The sequence below is a fragment of the Dermacentor silvarum genome, chromosome 5 (genome assembly GCF_013339745.2).
Source record: "Dermacentor silvarum isolate Dsil-2018 chromosome 5, BIME_Dsil_1.4, whole genome shotgun sequence".
NCBI lineage: Eukaryota > Metazoa > Arthropoda > Arachnida > Ixodida > Ixodidae > Dermacentor > Dermacentor silvarum.
In genome coordinates, this window is record NC_051158.1 from 101,735,858 (window position 1) to 101,753,571 (window position 17,714).

Below are 17,714 nucleotides of genomic sequence, written 5' to 3' on the forward strand. Positions count from 1 at the left end.
AGCGCCGTGCCCGAGCTCCGGCTGGCGAATGCCGCAAGGGCGTCTAGCCGTTACCCGTCTCCACTATGCCTGTCTTCACAGCAGTGTCGATCATGGCCACCTGATGATAAGGTGCCGACCGACATGAAAGAAATGAAGTCCTTGTACCGGTAGCAGAGGTAAAGCCCTTGGACTCGGTGTCTGGTGACAAGACTTCTACCGTACTAACGCGACCTGTCCATGTTCCCAACGTCGCAGTGGAACTTGCGGAACTTCCTCCTGCATTATTGGATCACTGGCGTTCGCCTGGGGGCGACCAGTGTGATCATCGACGGCTTCTAGTTTCGCCACCACAACTCCACTTCGTGCTCCACCTTTCTCGCCGCTTCTAGTTCATCCCACAGCTCCAGTGCGAACCATGAAACTGTAGGCCCCTTCTGATTTTTTTTATTTCTTTCTAGACTTAATCCTCTTTAGTTTTTTGTGATGAGTTTGCTGAATTTAGTTTTTCTCTTTTCGCTGTATTTTCTTTAATGAAGGACTTGTTGTGGTAATGAATGGCTTCGTCATTTTATGCGCTGCGGCTGTGCCTCAGTAGCGAGTAATTTATTGAAATAACCTCATCACAGGCGGTGACCCGCAGCGTTGTCTGAACAACCCAATCAAATACTCTCCTCGTTTGTAGGAGGTCACCTTTGTTCAATTTCCAAACCAATAACATTGTCTACACTCAGCGGTTTTTCTTATCTAATTGGCTGACAAGAGAGGAGGAGCACGCTCTAGTGGAGAGGGTTTCGATGGGGCCGAGCCAGCACAGTGAAAATAGATAACCGCATGAAGAGGGTGGTGCCGGCTTCTCCGATGGGCCCGCTTCGCCTTACTTAGCTTGCCGTGGCTGTTTAAAAATCGCGGCGGCGTGCAACGGAAGGATAAGAATGGCGCTAAAACAGATCCTCAGCAAGGAAAAGTTGGCAGAGCGATGTCCTATACGTGACGAAAGGGCTCGATAACGTTTTACTGCCACGCAAAAAAGGTTTATCATGCGCAAATAAATACATGAATGCCGGCAGGTGCGAGTAGCGAGGGCCTGAGCGATCGGCGGGCAGCCATCTTGTGTTCCTTTCGGAACGGGGCAGTCTGTGGCTATTTAGAAAAAAAATTCAGTTGTTTTCGGCATAATAATGCATTTTTTTCGCGTACACGTCACTTTGACGTGGTGAGTTTTCGCGGTTTTGTGAGGTCGCGTGACAGACCGGCGAAGTGGGCGTAGCCAGAAAACATTGGACCAATAGCAGAGGGCTAATGGTGAAAAGGCGCCGAATGAGGGAAAATTATTTTTCTTTTGTGCACTTTAATCATGCATAATCAGTGTCTACACGTTATATCAGATGGGGAGCTATCGCGGTTTTTGTGACGTCGCTTGACACACAGGCGAAGTTGGGAGTGGCCTGAAAATGTTTTGACCAATCGTGGAGGCTGATTGCAGAAATTGGAATCAAAACAGTTTGGAATCATTTTACATTATAGCGCCCGAGGTGTGTGCTGCGGATGACGCCACCGACCACGACGACGGCGCGAAACTGAAGAACGAACTCATAAAAGCTAACGATCGCAAACAATGATGGAGCTTTTGGGGATGGAGAACAAAGTCGTCAAAGAATGAAAAAAAAATCCGCAGTTTGCCCGAAAGGCGAACCATCGATTGAGATGGCAAATTAGTAAACAGCTACACGAACTAGGGATAGTAAGTGATTTTATCGGCTAATTTGTAAACACACGCTTACTAACTCATTAAGAAGCATGGTGTCAGGCGCACACAAGCTAACATGAACATTTGTCACTCGATGACCGCGCACGCCCACTGTCAAACCGCTGGAGTGAGCAAGCGTGGCTGCAACAGCGAGCGAAGTCACCTTCGTTCTGCCTGTTGCTTCAACACGAACTAAGCTACGAGAACACAGCGCACACGAAGCTATCAGCACTCAGCACACTCTGTCCCCATCGCAGATCGCTTTCAAGGCGCGCGCTGCTTCGCCATACGTAGCCACCGCCAAATCAGAACGCCCCGCCCCTTCCTTCCCCTCCTCCCGGTGCCTTGGGGGCGATGGAATACGGTGCGCTTCCGCTGCGATTTCCTTCCTTGCGCGCGCTAGATTATGCCACCATCGTCGGCTCACCTTCGCATTCTTTCACTCGCACATACAGCATACGGCGTGCGGCAAAGATGGTATCGCCCCACGATTTTATACGAAACATCACGGCGAGGCCGAAGGCAGAAATGCGCCTGGAGTGTCCACATAGCTGTCGCAAAGAAACGTAACGTTTGAGTGTAGCAAAGGGAACGAAAATGTAGCCTTACCTGAAAGGAGCAGCGCCATGTGTTGCAGATGCGTGAAAGAATGATACGAGGTTTTCTGCGCTGGGCACGAGACCATCCGATAAATTCATATCTTCGCGTAACTTTCTGCAGGAGGCAATGATGGCGTGCGTACCCCGGTGAACCTTAGGAACGCAATCGTCGAGTCGAGGAGCCAAACACTCGCGACCACAACGCTCCATCGCTCTTTCTATGGACCGCATGTAGGATATGTTTCCGGCAAGAAAAGGAATCGCTCTCGCCAGTATAACGTACATGCAAGGCCGTATTCTGCCAGCATCGAGCGCCGCAGCGAAGTCGTCATTGTATCTGATCACTGACGAGTATTCTGGAACACTCTGAGATGCAGTTATCTGCGTTTGGGTGAAGTGAAGCAGCAACGTCATGCCAATCATCCACGAGGCAAGTGCGACTTTCATAGAGGCGGAGCTGAGACGGAGATTCTCTGGTGGGCTTTTGCCTAAATACGCACTCAGAAAAACAATCACAACCGATGAAGGGTTGTTAACTCTTTCCGAAGTTGAGTGATGCCTTGCACAAAGTATCACAACAAACACTGCCGCAAAGGGAGCCAGTATCAATGAGACAGCGAAAAATGTCAGCCATGTGTTAGCGAACGATGGGCTAAGTTGAACGCTCTTGCGGACCATGAAACAAAGGGCATCGGAGGGTAATGCAGCATGGATGTAGTAGAAGCAAGGACGTGTGCAGACCAAAACTCCACTGACAAACTCAACTTGCTTGCTAAGGAGGAGAGAGTCATCGCTTCCGTTGTTGCATATCTCTATCAAAGTGTTATTGAGGGCTTTGTAGGCCTCAATAATTAGCGCTACCATGGGGTTGTGTTTAAAACAAGATGTTCGGCGGTCGTCCTCAATTGCATAAGCGATGCGCTGATGCTTTAGGTAAGTTTGCCGTCTTTCTTCTACGTCCCTGGATGCATACTCCTCAATTGAAGTGAATACATTACGTAATCCGCAAGATTTGTAGCTGTCAGACGGCACGTTGATTTCGGTCTCGCTTACAGTCAGTACTTGGCATAAATGACCGTCAAGTTTACTGAGCACCTCCAGGTGATATCTCACTGAGAAAAGCCAGCGAATGTTTGAGTGGTATTTCTCGAATTCAGCGATTTCCTTGAAAGCTGGTAGAGGAGCAATTTTCTGCCGCGGTACAATTATTAAATACTGTCTCGAAAAGGGGCCATCTTTTGTAAAGTCTTCCGTCATTCCTCGCGCACATCCGCTCATCTGTAAACAATTCCAAACTGCAACTGGCAGGGAGAAGTTTGCAACAAATTCGTCTGACAATACTGCACCTTCTTTGGACGAGAGAATCACCACGTGACATGACTGTCGTGCTAGAGCCCTTGCAGCTGTCAAGATGAAAGGACCCGTCGCTTGCAAAGCAACCGTTATGGAAAGGAAGTGCAGAGCAACGAACAAAAGAATACATGGAATTGTTAGCTTAGACATAATTTTCCAATAGGTGCGTTATTATCTTGCTTTACCGTAAGGGACAAGAAGCTGTCCTCCCAAATGACCAAAGTCTGCAGAGAAAAGAAACTGCACGAGAAGAAACGCATGTCGAAAGCCGTAAGATGGGTCTAATTGATTTGTTTGTCGAGGCATTTTCGTCGCTTTGCTCCTGAGTAGACTTCCATATTACAGCTAATGCACTTAGACTAGAAAATGCCCATGAGTTTTATTCGTTCATTGAAAAGCCACTTCTTTTGAAGCCAGTCTTGCATTTCATATAATGGAAAGCACACGTTAAAAATTCGGCGTCACCTTTCGTTCTTAGAAACCTTTTGCTTTATAATGTATTATGGCGAATCACGCAAGCGAAATGGAGCACAATTTCGTGACGCTGTTTCTCAGCTTAATTTTGTACTCAAAAAGGACGACCAAATACTTGAAACGTTGCCTACACTTTATATGTAGCGTGAAATAAAGGTTACGAAGAACACCGTGTGTTGAAAACGACCGTCTCATTGATCGCATGAAGGGAGAGCCAAAGTAAATGACACACAAAAAGCACGATAGATACTGAACTCCTTTCTTGCATTCTATAATTGTGTATGAGTTCGAGTCAGCGCTCTATACATTTTACCTTGTGGTAAAGCATTACGCGGTCACACGAATGCTTGCTTAAATGGCGGATTACGGTTGGCGTGTTGATTCGCCTAAAATATATGTACAGCCGGACCTGCGTTAACACACCAGGCATTATGTGGGGGAGGACATGTATGAAGGTATCTTCGAAAACACTCGGTTTGAGGAAAAGAAACTACTGGAATATAGAAAATGGCGGATTGAAAGTTATTGATTTGATGGCACTTCTTTCAGGCAGTCTTGAGAACACAGAAACGGAAGCTGTAAACAACACGAACGCCAATTATGGTGAGAAAGAACTTCGGTTGCTAAGAATTCTCGGAAATTTTTATGTGACTGAACTTTACTCATTGGAAGCTGAGCTGTCATCTTGGAGGAAAGAGGAGCGTGCCTTTCAAGAACAGAACGTAGTATTTTACTGCGAGAAACCTCACCGTTCAATGTTTCAGTGTACGAGGATTGAGTGGTCATCGATGGGAGTTTTCCGTCACCGCTGTCTGTGGGGTGTGGCGCATGTGTAAATATGAATGGTGGTCTGCTGTCCTCAGCCTGACGAGAACCGATAGTAGACGGACGGAGCTTTACATCGCTGCTTTCTACTATGAACTGCACTTTGTCTGATAGTCCGGCGTCATCATGCACACTGGTAATCAGCTCCGAAAATCATGTCGGCAGGCAGGTCCTCAAAGACGGCGACTCCCTGCAGGTTACTTCTCCCCGCATCAGTACGGATCTGCATGTCCTGAGTACCTGCTGGCAGAGTGCGTACCTCTAGCCCTTGAAGAAGCGCCTTCGTCCAGGGCTGAAGTCCAGGGTGGGCGTGCCATCGAAGCAACGCTGTACACTCCGCTCCGGTACGGAGAAGGGCCATCAAATTTTCGATACCTCGGACATGGATACTGGAAATAGAAAGTGTGGACGTCTGGTAGTAAACGCGCTGTCGTGGATCTCCGGGAGAATTCATGTAGCCATGCGTCAGATGGCCGTAGGAATGATGTCGCCGCATGACAGCGTCGGTTGCAAAAGGCACCAGCGTTGGGACCGTTACGTGACGAATTTTGACGCCTTGCACATCCACCGCCTTTTCGGACGAAGACCTGAGGTGTAATGTCCGCTGGCAGCGCGGATAGGATGGCACTATCAATAGGGTCGCACAGGTCATGCAGCACATACTGTGGCGCCTACTGAGAGACTCAGGAAGGGCTGGAAGCATCCAGAAGCATCCATATTCTCACGGGGCTGGCGCGTCCTCATCTCCATAAAACCCGTGTCGTACGCGCTAGAAAGGTTGCTGAATAAAGCTATGAAGGCGCGACTCCAGCTTGTCCACGTTGTATGGTTGTGCCCTTCGTAAAGGTGCCACGCCTCATCGGCCCCACACAGATGTTCTTCCGCGAAGGCTTTCTTGATGTCTGCTGGCCAAGCGTAGCTTCGCAGTGACAGACTCCACTGTGTGTATCCGGATGTCGGGGTCGTCCTGGATTCCGCTGAACGATGGAAGAACGGTTGTTGATTTACTTGGATGCGCAGCATCTCCAACAGTTAAAAAAAGAACGGTGACTATGTTCTGCAGCTGCCTAACAAGCGCGGAGACGACTGTCCGTGAGTCGATGAACGCCGCCATGCTTTGATGCTGCGGAAGAGACCTGGATGCCGTCCACTGACATTGTTGTGGGCTGTCGCAGTGGTCTGGTGATGGCTAGGCTCTGGCGAATCTCTGTTTTAGATGAGTTCGCCATTGTAAGAGAGAGACGCAATGCCTCTTCACTCCCAGAGCACCTTGTTTACTTCTACTTACTATTCCCACGCGTTCCTTCCAAATTCCGCCCTTCTGTTGCTTTCCAGACACTTTACCATATTAGTTATGGTAAAGTTACGATTCGATTTAGTTACGATTCCATTCTAAAATGGAATCGTAACTAAAGTGCGCTGGAACCATGGCGAATGGCAAGGGCGAAAGGAATCGCGAAGATACGACGGCGTGCAGCAAGTTTAGATGGCGTGAAGAGAAATGTGGAATCGTAGAATGCAGCACTGGAAACGGTCTTAAGGGCGGGCAAGAAAGGAAGGATATTGGTATCGGTGATGACGAACACTCCAGCAGTAGGTGGAAGCAAATCTTGCAAAAGACTGCCACAAAATTTAGACAGTGAAAGTTCCGCACGGGCACAATTTATGAGGGCACGATGAGACGACAACGCGTCCTAGCCTAGAATGATGTCATCAGAGTAGCGCAGAATAAAACTCAATGTGGTACTGCCTTCTTTAGCGGCACGGACAGTACATGTCCCTAAAGGCTCGATTCGCTCAGCGCTTGCTGTACGCTGCGAAATGGCAGAAAAAGGGGCCGTGCATCTTCGAAGTGTACGGCGAAGCTGGTCGGCAATCACTGACACGGCAGCAACCGTGTCGACAAGCGCGTGAATGACAACATCTTCAGCGTAAACTTCAATGACGTTCGCAAGGAAAAACGAGACCTTGAGCAGTTCGAGGAGATCGCAGTTCTTGCGTTGGGAAATTCACCTTTTAGTTTTCCTCCTCCACAGCTGGTGGGCGGCGATAAACGGGGGACGGTGAACGTGGACGGTGCGATGGAGACCGTCTGTCTTGTTTTATATACATGCACTGTACTGCGTCAATAGGCTGGCACTTAGCGGTGATGTAGAATTAAATCCTGGCCCTATGAGAAAGGGGACTCGTAATACCAGTAACTCAGATGATGCTTCATGCTCATCTGAAACTGATAAGACAGATAACGACTCAAACAATATTTCCGGAATGCTGACCGAACTATTAGCTGGGCAGAAACTGATGGCTCGTGATATCGCTGACATCAAGCTTTTTCAGCAAACTGTCAACAAGCGTTTTGACGCGCTGGAATTCCGTGTGGCCGCCCTTGAAAAGAACACCGCCGATCCTAGTACCTCGTTTGATCAGTGTGGTTCTGATGTACGCTCTTTATCTCGGGCCGTTTCGGAATTAATAAAAAAGAACGATGACCTTGAAAATCGTTCCAGACGCAACAATATAATTTTGCATGGACTTGACGAAAATGATGGTGAAAACAACAAGACGCTTTTTTCTAATGTACGCCAATTTTTCACAGAGCAACTTAACATTGAATGCCCGCCAATTGAACGCTGTCATATAATTGGCGCCAAACGTGAAGGTAGATCGCGCCCCGTTATATTACGAGTACTAGACTTCAGGAATAAGACAGAGATAATGAAAATTGTCTCAAAGCTTAAAGGAACAAAATTTTATGTTACTGAGGATTTCTCAGCTAACGTGCGTGCCATTCGCAAGAAGCTATGGACAGCAACCTCTTTTTTTTTCGTAAACGTGGTTCTGTCGTGAGGTTACGCTATGACCACGTTTTCATAAATAATGTACGGTATTGGTGGAATGATGCGGAAAACGCCCTAGTCAACGATTCAGGTCTCGCTGCAAACACCCCAGTGAACAATTCCAATCTCTCTGCAGACTTGTCAAACACTCCCCCAGCTACTTCGTCTTCACATTGACAGACCCGCAACTCTTACAACCTCACTTTCTTGAATTTGAATGCAAGAAGTGTAGCGAATAAGTTTCCATTATTTCTTTTTCTGGTAACATCCTATTCCCCTCATTTCATCGGCGTCACTGAAACCTGGCTTCGCGATCACATATATGACCCTGAAATCGCTCCACCGGGTATGTAGCTGTCCGATCAGACCGAAAAACTGGCAAGGGAGGTGGAGTCGCCCTTTCTTTGAAGTATGACCTGAAGTTTTCGGTTATCTCTCGTCCGGCAAATCTCGAATCTGTCTGGTGTAAATTGTACCTGGGCAAAAAAAAAAAACAATCATAGTCACCGTTTTCTATCATCCACCTGCTTCCTCCCTCGATAACCTTTTTCTTCTAACTGATTAAGTCAACACGCACAATATTCATGCAAATAGTTTAATTCTAATGGCAGACTTTAATCCACCAGATATTCATTGGCCCTCGTATTCGCACCACAGTTCTTTAGGTAGCGAACTGATTAACTTTTCTTTATCATTTGGGCTCACACAAGTTGTTGATGGCACAACAAGACAGAACGCACTCCTTGACCTGGTGTATATTAGTTCAGACCTTGTTGATAAATTGTCCGAGTGTGAAATTATTGACGGAATTTCAGATCACAAGGCCGTGTTTATATCGCTCAGTTGCACATTCTGTAAACCATGTACGGAAATTCAAACTTTTTTCTACTTTAATCGCTCTGACGATACTTCTATTCTTCAAGTTTTACCAGAAGGCTTCGAATAATTTTGCACACTCAGTAATGATTGTGACGTGAATACACTAGTACAAGAATTTGAAAGCATTACAAAGCTCTGCATTGACCGATTTGTTCCGTTAAACAGTAAGAAAAAGAATCGTGCCATCCCTTGGATGACGAGAGAAATTTTGCAATTATCACGCCGCGTTAGACGGCTGAGACAATCAAAACGCAGTAACGGCCCCGATGCCATTATTAGATTCACATCTGTCAAAGAGGAACTAAATCTGAAAATGAATCTAGCCAAATATTTTTTCTTTCATGTCGAGCTGCCAGGACTACTAAGAAATAATCCCCGGAAATTCTGGCGTTCCGTCATGCCTGTTACAGAATATTCATCTGCCTTTAATATTAATGATGAAAGTGTAAATGATCCTGTGCGCATCTCCAATGCGTGCAATGCTTATTTCCATTCTGTCTACGCAAACGATGCTCCCATCTGCCCAGCTTTCGATAATTTTTTCAGTTTATTCCATTCCCGACATTTCAGCTAATGTTAATGGCATCTTCAATTTGATTTTAAAGTTAGACACAAAAAAATATGATGGCTCTGATGGTATTCCGAACTCGTTTTTACTTCGTTATTCACAATGGACATCACGCTATCTTGAACTTATATTCAATAAGTCTCTTGAAACCGGAATCGTTCCTTCATCCTGGAAGCTTGCAAGAGTAATACCCTTATATAAAACCGGCGACAAGACAGACCTAACAAATTACCGACCAATTTCTTTAACTTGTCAATCGTGCAAAATGCTGGAACATATTATTTACAAACACATCATCGATTTCCTTGAGTCGAATAATATTCTAACTAATGTTCGGCATGGTTTTGACGTGGTTTCGGCACTATTACGCAATCAACCGAATTCACCCATGACAGTGCTTACCAATGAGATCTCGGTGAACAGATTGATGCTATCTTTATTGATTTTTCTAAAGCGTTAGATTCAGTACTTCATTCTCACCTCTTGCAAAAATTAAATGCCGTACTAAAGAATTCCCGTCTGGTCGACTGGATTGCTAGTTTACTTTCTGACCAGTCCCAATACGTCGACTTCAGTTCCGCAAGGTCATCAATTCTTGAGGTTCTGGGGTTCCTCAAGGGTCAGTCTGGGTGCTTTATTGTTTTTAATTCATGTCAACGACCTACCAAAAAATGTTTCTTTCAGCATTCGTCTTTATGCCGACGACTGCGTCTTATACGATGTGATTGATTCTGCGACTAATCATAAGCCACTAAACGATGCCTTTGCCTCCTTCGGTGCTTGGTGCGAAAAATGGGAAATGAACATTAATTTAAAAAACCGTTGTTTTGACCTTCACAAAAAGAGCAGCGCCAGTAATTGCGTCATATTCCTTGAATGGATCCTTTTTACTAAACTTCGACAATATAAATGCCTTGGCGTAACATTTACTCACAATCTCTCATGATCTGCACACATTGATCAAACATGTTTTAAGGCATTAAAACAACTTGGATATTTACGTCGTACTATGCAGAAGGCTCCAAAGGATACTAAACTCTTAATGTATAAAACACTTGTCCGCCCCATTATCGATTATGGCGCCACAGTGTGGTCACCCTATAACCAAAACAACATAATCAAACTAGAAGCAGTTAAAAAAAGCCATCCGCTTCATTTTTCACCGGTATGACCGCTATTTTTCACCATCATCTGCCCTCCCTTCTCTGAACCTAACATTACTTTCCGTGCATCGTGACGTGGAATCTTAAAAATTTTTGCATAACATAATTAACACGTTGTATCGTACTTCGAACACAGTTTGCTTATCTTTCGCCAAGCCTGCTTCCATACGTAACTCCCACGAGCTGAATCTTTTCCCTTTCTATGCCCGTACAAATACTTTCAAGTACAGCTTCTTTCCCCGCACTATAGAGGCATGGAATTCCTTACCTGGCTGTCTTCGTTCACTCCCGATAAGCGAATTCAAAAGTGCTCTTTATGAAAACCAGCGTGTGTAACTGCTTCAGTTACGTTTGATTTATGCTTTGTGTATGTATTTCAGTGTTTCGCTGCTTTCTGTATTGAGGAAAATGATTTTCCAGTGCTTTATCTCTTGTACTAATATTTGAATTTGCTAATGTTGTAAGATCCTTTGTTCAGTGTCACTTATTTTTTGTTCACCCCTGTTTTAAGCCACTCCTGCAATAGCCCCGCTATAGTGCTGCAGTATGTACCAATAAATAAATAAATGAAAGAAAAACGACAAAACAAGCATCAAAACCACATGATGGTGATAAGGCGCGTGTGAACATTGGGAACACCCTCTTACGCGTTGCGGTAGATATTAGGTTTACAGCTGCTTCGAAAGGGGTTGACGTCATTCAAAACTCTCGTGTGAAGGGCAAACCGTATAATGTATGCCAATGACGTCTGCGAATACTGTGAAGCACGTTCCTTCTCCTGTGTGTGTTTCGCGGTAAAGATTATGGTTGCGTAAGCTAGTCCGAGTGGAAAAGTACCTAACACTATAGACATCACGTAGTGAAACCACCACGGTCTCGCAACTCATTCAGTTCATTCCAGGCTACCATGGGTAGGCCACGAAAAGTAAAGACGCCAGAAGAACAGCGTGAATATAATGTTGTGAAGTAATAAAGTGTATGCTTAAGTAGATTTCACGTGTCTCTGGTTTCACTCTTTGTAGAGCCACGTGTGTGAATTCAAGTGACGTCACAATGAGTAATCGTTGTGGGTGTCGCTTACAGCTTGGCTGTCCAACCACCTTCACAGCGTGGATTGGAGCCAAAGTTCTTTAAACAATTATTGTGCCAATAATCCGGTACTGTCCAACGGTATATTTTCTCTAATGTACCATTTGAGGAGTCTGTTGCGCTTCCTACATTTGGTCCTGTGAAATATAAACTTGTATCATAGGGATACATTGCATAATCTGCATAACTATCAGCGCTTAAAGTGTCAATATTGAAAATATAAATTAAAAGAAAACCAAATAGACATCCTTGTGGCAGGCATGCTAAATTTGTTCAATTAATGTACACAATTCACGGCTTATGGACACCCACTGACATTGAACTACTAATTAACTAATAATTAAAAAAGAAAATTAAGTAAAATCGGCGGCGCTCGACCCGGCATGTATCGGTCGGTGCGGCAGTACGCCGCTTCGTGCGAGCTCTGCCAACATAGAAAGAAGCCTACCCTTTCCCTTAGTTATTACCTTCAACCCCTGGGCGTATGCGCCTTTCTTTCGCTTCCGCGTCGACATGCTTGCCCTTTTCCAGTGTTACTCTGCGAACAAATAGGTCGCCGTCGCAACAGATTACGCCACGCGGTGCGCGATCACGCGCACCCTTCTTACAAGGTGTGCAACTGATGTCGCCCGACTTTTACAGCGTAAGCTGTAATGGGCTATTGCAATAGCCGTTTCGGTTGGCGATGGTGTCTGTAGCAGCTATGGCCGGGATTGAGAAGGAAAAATACACTGCCCAAGCAGTGCGTGCGTACACATGGTTAACCATTGAAGCTGAAACTTGCGGCCCCGGCGTTTATCACTGGGTTGATCTCGACGCTTCATTAAAGTGTTTCTGAATTATTGGTTAGGTCTTTGTGGTTCCTGCGTTACACAAGGTTCGGCCGCAGCGGAGAGAACGAGGTTACTGACGGTATGCCCGCAGTTCGCCGTTGTCGCCTACGTTCGATGCCTCGAGTTTGCTCGGTGGCGTGGTTAGCAGCATTCGCCCGCCATTGCCGCTTGGAATTCTTTGAAATTAAATTGCTTCAAAATTTAATCTGTCCGTTACGTAAGACAATGAATGGGTCATACCCCCGTAAACACGGCATCCCCATTACGACGACCGAAGAGAAGTGAACTTCTATGCTGTAATGATGAGCGAAAACGCAGCCAGCTGCGGAAGAAGACTACAACAACGAACGCGGGAGCACGAGCGCGTGCCGAGAATGAGTACGAGCGCAACCCAAGGGGCGCCAACAAGCCAACTGCGGAAGAAGACGATGACGCTCGAAACAATGGCGATGATTATGGTGTTCTGTGGGCAGGCAGTTCTAACAGACGCTTTTAACAGCGGAGCTGTCCTTGGTCGACCTTGTGCCGCCGTGCTCCTTGGCGTCACGCTGGTCACGTGACCTGGGAGCGATAGAGGCGAGAGTGAGTCAGGCAGCCAGTGAGCGTTTGCGAAGAGTAGGTCATGCAGTGAGAGGCTCGGAGGGGTATAAGCCGCCCGACGTGAGCGTCAGTGAGAGCTTGCATGGGAACGGGCCCGCCGTCGCAGACCCAACCCTGAAGTCCGCCGTCACGGCCGTCATGGCTAACGTCTTTATGCTACGGAAGAGTTCCCGTTGTAGTTGTCGGGGATTTCAACATCAAGAGGTTACGGGAGAACTGGAATGTAGAGTACATGCATGCGAAATTTGGGTTAATATGTTTTATCAATGCGTGGGACAAGCAGCCAGCTACGATTAGGGGCATCTGCTTTGATTTTGTCTTCCCGAACGTGACTGACCTGCAGCCGATAGGTGTGCCGCTGGTTCTATACCACAGCGATCACAAAGCCGTGGGCATGAGTTGTAAGCGGCGACAGCGGCGTCAGAAGCCCACGCAACACCCAGCAGCAACGCAAGGCCAAGCAACGCAAACGGAACGTCCCGATATCCAATGCGGTACAACGCAAGCCTAAAATAAATGTACGAGCCAGTGTTCCATTCCGGGAAAGCGCAAAGAACATCTCCGCTGTTGCAGCAGTTTGCACAGAGTGGAACTGGCCATAGTTTTTTGTTGCCTTTCAACTAGCCATATAACGCTTCGCCTGAAAAATGAACAGAGACTTGCAATGTAAACGCGGCCGAAAGAAAGCGCTTCCTACACACGGCACACTTCAGCGGGTTCTGCTCTGCGATTTGGCCAATGTCACCTGCGCGGCCAGCGGAACTGCAAGAGAGCACGAAAACAGCCCGCTTGCATGAGAAGCGGGAAAGGAGGGCGTCCGCGGCAACCCTCTTCTTCCCGGCTGCGCCAGTTCTTTCTCAGCCTTCTGACCTCATCAATGACGTCATGGACGCATTGTTTTGTGTGTGAATTATTTCCAGTAGGATATCCGGCAACCGCTAGTGGTGAAAGCGGCACTACCGCTGCGTATCGGAATGGGACGGAGTGTTCCAAGGGAGGTATAGGGAGTTTCCACACCCTGGTTAGCCTTCCTTTTGTGACATTCCCCTACCATTCGTCACGCCATGATGTCACCGATTTATCTTTATTTGTGTGATTATTTATGTGTTGAGTTCTTGCTTGCGTATGTTATTCTTTCTGTATATTATTATATCACGGTATCTTACCAATGTTCTTTTTTACACATTTGTATTTGTAACTGCCTCCCCCCCCCCCCCCTTTGTAATGCTAGGCCTTTAGTTCTTACTTGCGTATGTTATTCTTCCTGTACATTATTAAATCATTGTATCTTACCAATGTTATTTTTTACACGTTTGTAATTGTAACTGCCCCCCCCCCCCTCCCTTTGTAATGCTAGGCCTTTAGGGTATACGAATGAAAAAAAATAGATTTGCTGTTCGGTTGTGATCCATTTTCACCCATGGATACCCTGCTGACCTCTGATACGCCTGCCACCACTGAGTATGGCCACGACATCATTGCTCAAGCTGATCACGTCCGTCAGCTTGATCGCCAGCGATTAGTCACATCACAAGCAAGACAGAAAGCTTTATCCATCATGTTCCGTCATGACGTCATCAAACCATTTTCCGTCATGTTCCTAAGTTCTACTCTGAACTCCAACGCGCCGACTCGGACTCTCAGAAAAACATCTGTCGTCTTACTCAGGCCCTTACCGTGTTCTTGGGTAAGTAAGCGACCTTACCAACGAAATTGAACTTCTCCAACCCCCGACGCTGTCGACTCGCCGCCCACGATATGAAATTGTGCACGTTGTACGGCTCAAACCGTGCTGTGTCTACGAATATTGAATTGAATTGAATAAACTTTATTTCTCGTCCAATGGAGGGGAGACTGGGACTAAAGGCACAGAGGCCCCTGACAAAGGTCCCAGCCCCCACAATTGCAACAGTGGTGATAACCAATGCAAACTAATACACATACAACGTACATACATCTCGCACGAGAGAACAGAATTTCATTATCGATAACGCATGAGAGAACAGAATTTCAGTAACAATTACAAGATTTGTTCATTGTATTGAGTAAACGAAAAAAAAACCTAGCAGAAATGATATCTATATGGACTTTTTATGTCATACGTGCATATGTACAGATGTGAAAGAAACCAAATATCAATAACTAGTGAAAGCAACGTCTTCGGCGAGTAATAATGCACTAAGCTCTTTTTTGAACGAGCTTTCACAAGCGCTAAAATATAACAGTTCTCCTACCTTGTTCAATATTTCTGTCGATTGATATAGGAATGTTTGTTTTCCACAATCTGTTCTTGTTTTTGGAACGTGCCTGGTTTTCCGGCGTAGTGGGTAAGGAGATATTTCGTCACTGTCCCTTGTCATTGTCCGACATGATCACCTTGTTTCTTGCCTGTCTTGTGCTTGCACAGCACCGAGACGGTGCTCCTGCTGCCGGAAGGTTGTGTCATGGTACAGTTATCCATGTACGCGCACGAGAGCTCAGTGAAAAGAAGACGATGAAGGCGTTCCTAAGCTCATGGTTGGATTTCGTCATATGCCCTGTTGTACATAGGCTACTGTCAATACTCCTACTCTCCCCTTCCTTGTTACAATATGATGGAACGTGCCAGTCACCGGCAGCTTCGAAGTGGGTGCGGCGACGGTCTATGTTTGAAACGAGGGAGCTCGATGACAATGGTCGGTTTGGTGAAAATGGAGACCTCGGGCTCAGCACTTGACGTCCACGTGCCCCACACGACTGCGATACGGATTATATGTTTACAGTTGCGGATGATATCTGCAGAATCTTTTTTTCGTGAAGCCCTACGGTTTTTTCGAGGTACTCTTTAAGACATCGCTTCTTGCTTCCACCCCTTTCCCTATTTTGACTGTGCCGCGCATCCAAAGGAGCAGATCGCGTGACCCTCAAATAGGAGTGCCCATGAATCAGGGAAAAATGTCGCAGTTTCGTCCGAAAGGCGAAGCATCAATTGCGATAGCAAATTAGCAGAGAGCTATTCGGAGTAGGGATAGTAGTTTTATCGGCTGCATAAACTTGGACACATTCGCTTTCTAACTGAATTGACAAGCGTGGTGTCATCGCGCACAAGCAAACATGAATAGATCACACTGAATGACCTGTAGACAACGACTGTCAAAACGCTTTCAGCCGCCGTAGCGGGCGAAGAATCGTGCGGTCTATCGCTTCAACGGAAACTGAGCGGCGAATGCACATCGCATACAAAGGTCAGGGCCGTGAGGAGATAAAGGACGGTGCGGGCGATCGCCACCACAGCCAGTGCAAGCGTATTTGTTGGCAGAATGGAAGCTGCTCCCCCCCCCCTCCCTCCCGCGCTGCCTTCCCGCTTTTTTGCTTTCGCGTGGGAGATTGCGGTGCCAGTTCCCCTTGCGCTCGGTTGCAAGATACGCATTTGGTGCCGTAGCACAGCGTCGTCCCGCCTCCCTCCACCCCATACGCCCACGGCCTTTCGCGCGACGGTCGCGTTTGCTTTCCGCCGGGCGTTGGCTCTCCTTGATAGCGCGCGTCCCCCGCGCGCTTTCACTCGCGCATACGGCGCGCGGCGACGATTTTATCGCCCTTGGAATCTATACAGAACCTCACGGCGACCGCGACGCCGACGGCAGAAATGCGGTTGAAGTGTCCATATAATTGCTATCGCAATAAAACAAGCAGGAAGATATCAGCCACCTCGACTCGCCCTCGCTTGCTTACTCCACTTTGTCACCCGCAGCAGACGACGCGACCTCCAAAACACGTGAGCGTGCCGCACTTGCGCCGTACCCGCACGGTGACGGATGCGGCGAAAAGGTGCCTCGAGTGTAAATATGATTGCTATCGCTGCAATAATAAGTCAGCGGTCTGTATGGTCTATCACGCCAATAACAGATGTTGTCGGTGTTTGTAATCTTTCGAGTGTAAGCTTGATGGCATACTTGCGTCCACATCGTAGCCTCGAACAATAAACAGTCATGCTTGGTGCGTTCGCACCCTTTCTGCAAATGTGGTTGTACATGTGTCTCAGCCGACAGTTCCGACGTTACCAATCACTCCAAGAAAATCAAAATCAATAGAAAACTATTTCTTTGCACGTTTCTTCCCTGCTTGCGTTATCTGCGGAGGCACCAGCGAGACAGCGTCACTTGATCCTACCTAAGATGTAATGTTGATAGAAAGCAACGTCGTTCACTCACAAGGGGGAACTCTGACGCCAGTAAATTTTGTCAGCAGGTGTCACAGGTGTGCTACGTTTCCAAGAGATAATGTAATACCACAAATTTCTTGCATGAATTTTCAGCGACAAGTCATAACTATTGTAGCGTCAGAATTCTTTGCAAAATTCTGTTCAGGATGCCATTGAAACGAAACATATTGTCTTTATTGCGATTATCTCCAGGGTGTGCAGCATCGGTGACATGCAACCTCCAGAACAAATACCAGCACGGCAAGTGTGCTACATAGTGCGTAGATGATGATGTAATCAGTGAAAGGAATTGAGAAAGTAATAACATCGCTACTGGTGGTCATCTGTCTACTTCCTCTGGATCCGAGTCCGGATTCTTGTATAGCCTGCAGGAGTCGTCTGTGTTGCTGCCTGCGATAGACACATGTAAAGATAATGTTAAAATAGGTATGAATAAATATCGATGAATATAGATAATGCTATATGAAAAAAAAAGACAGATGATAAAATGTTTCCAACACAAAGAGAATTATGCATTCCGAAGTGTAATTGCAGCGATTTTGAAGCCCTGAAAAGCTGACATGT

The 17,714-nt window shown here is 46.5% G+C and overlaps 1 pseudogene; it reads left to right on the forward strand.

The window, feature by feature from the left end:
- Positions 1-7,141: 7,141 nt before the first annotated feature.
- Positions 7,142-7,994, forward strand: LOC125945741 (uncharacterized; annotated as a pseudogene).
- The last annotated feature ends 9,720 nt before the right edge of the window (positions 7,995-17,714 follow it).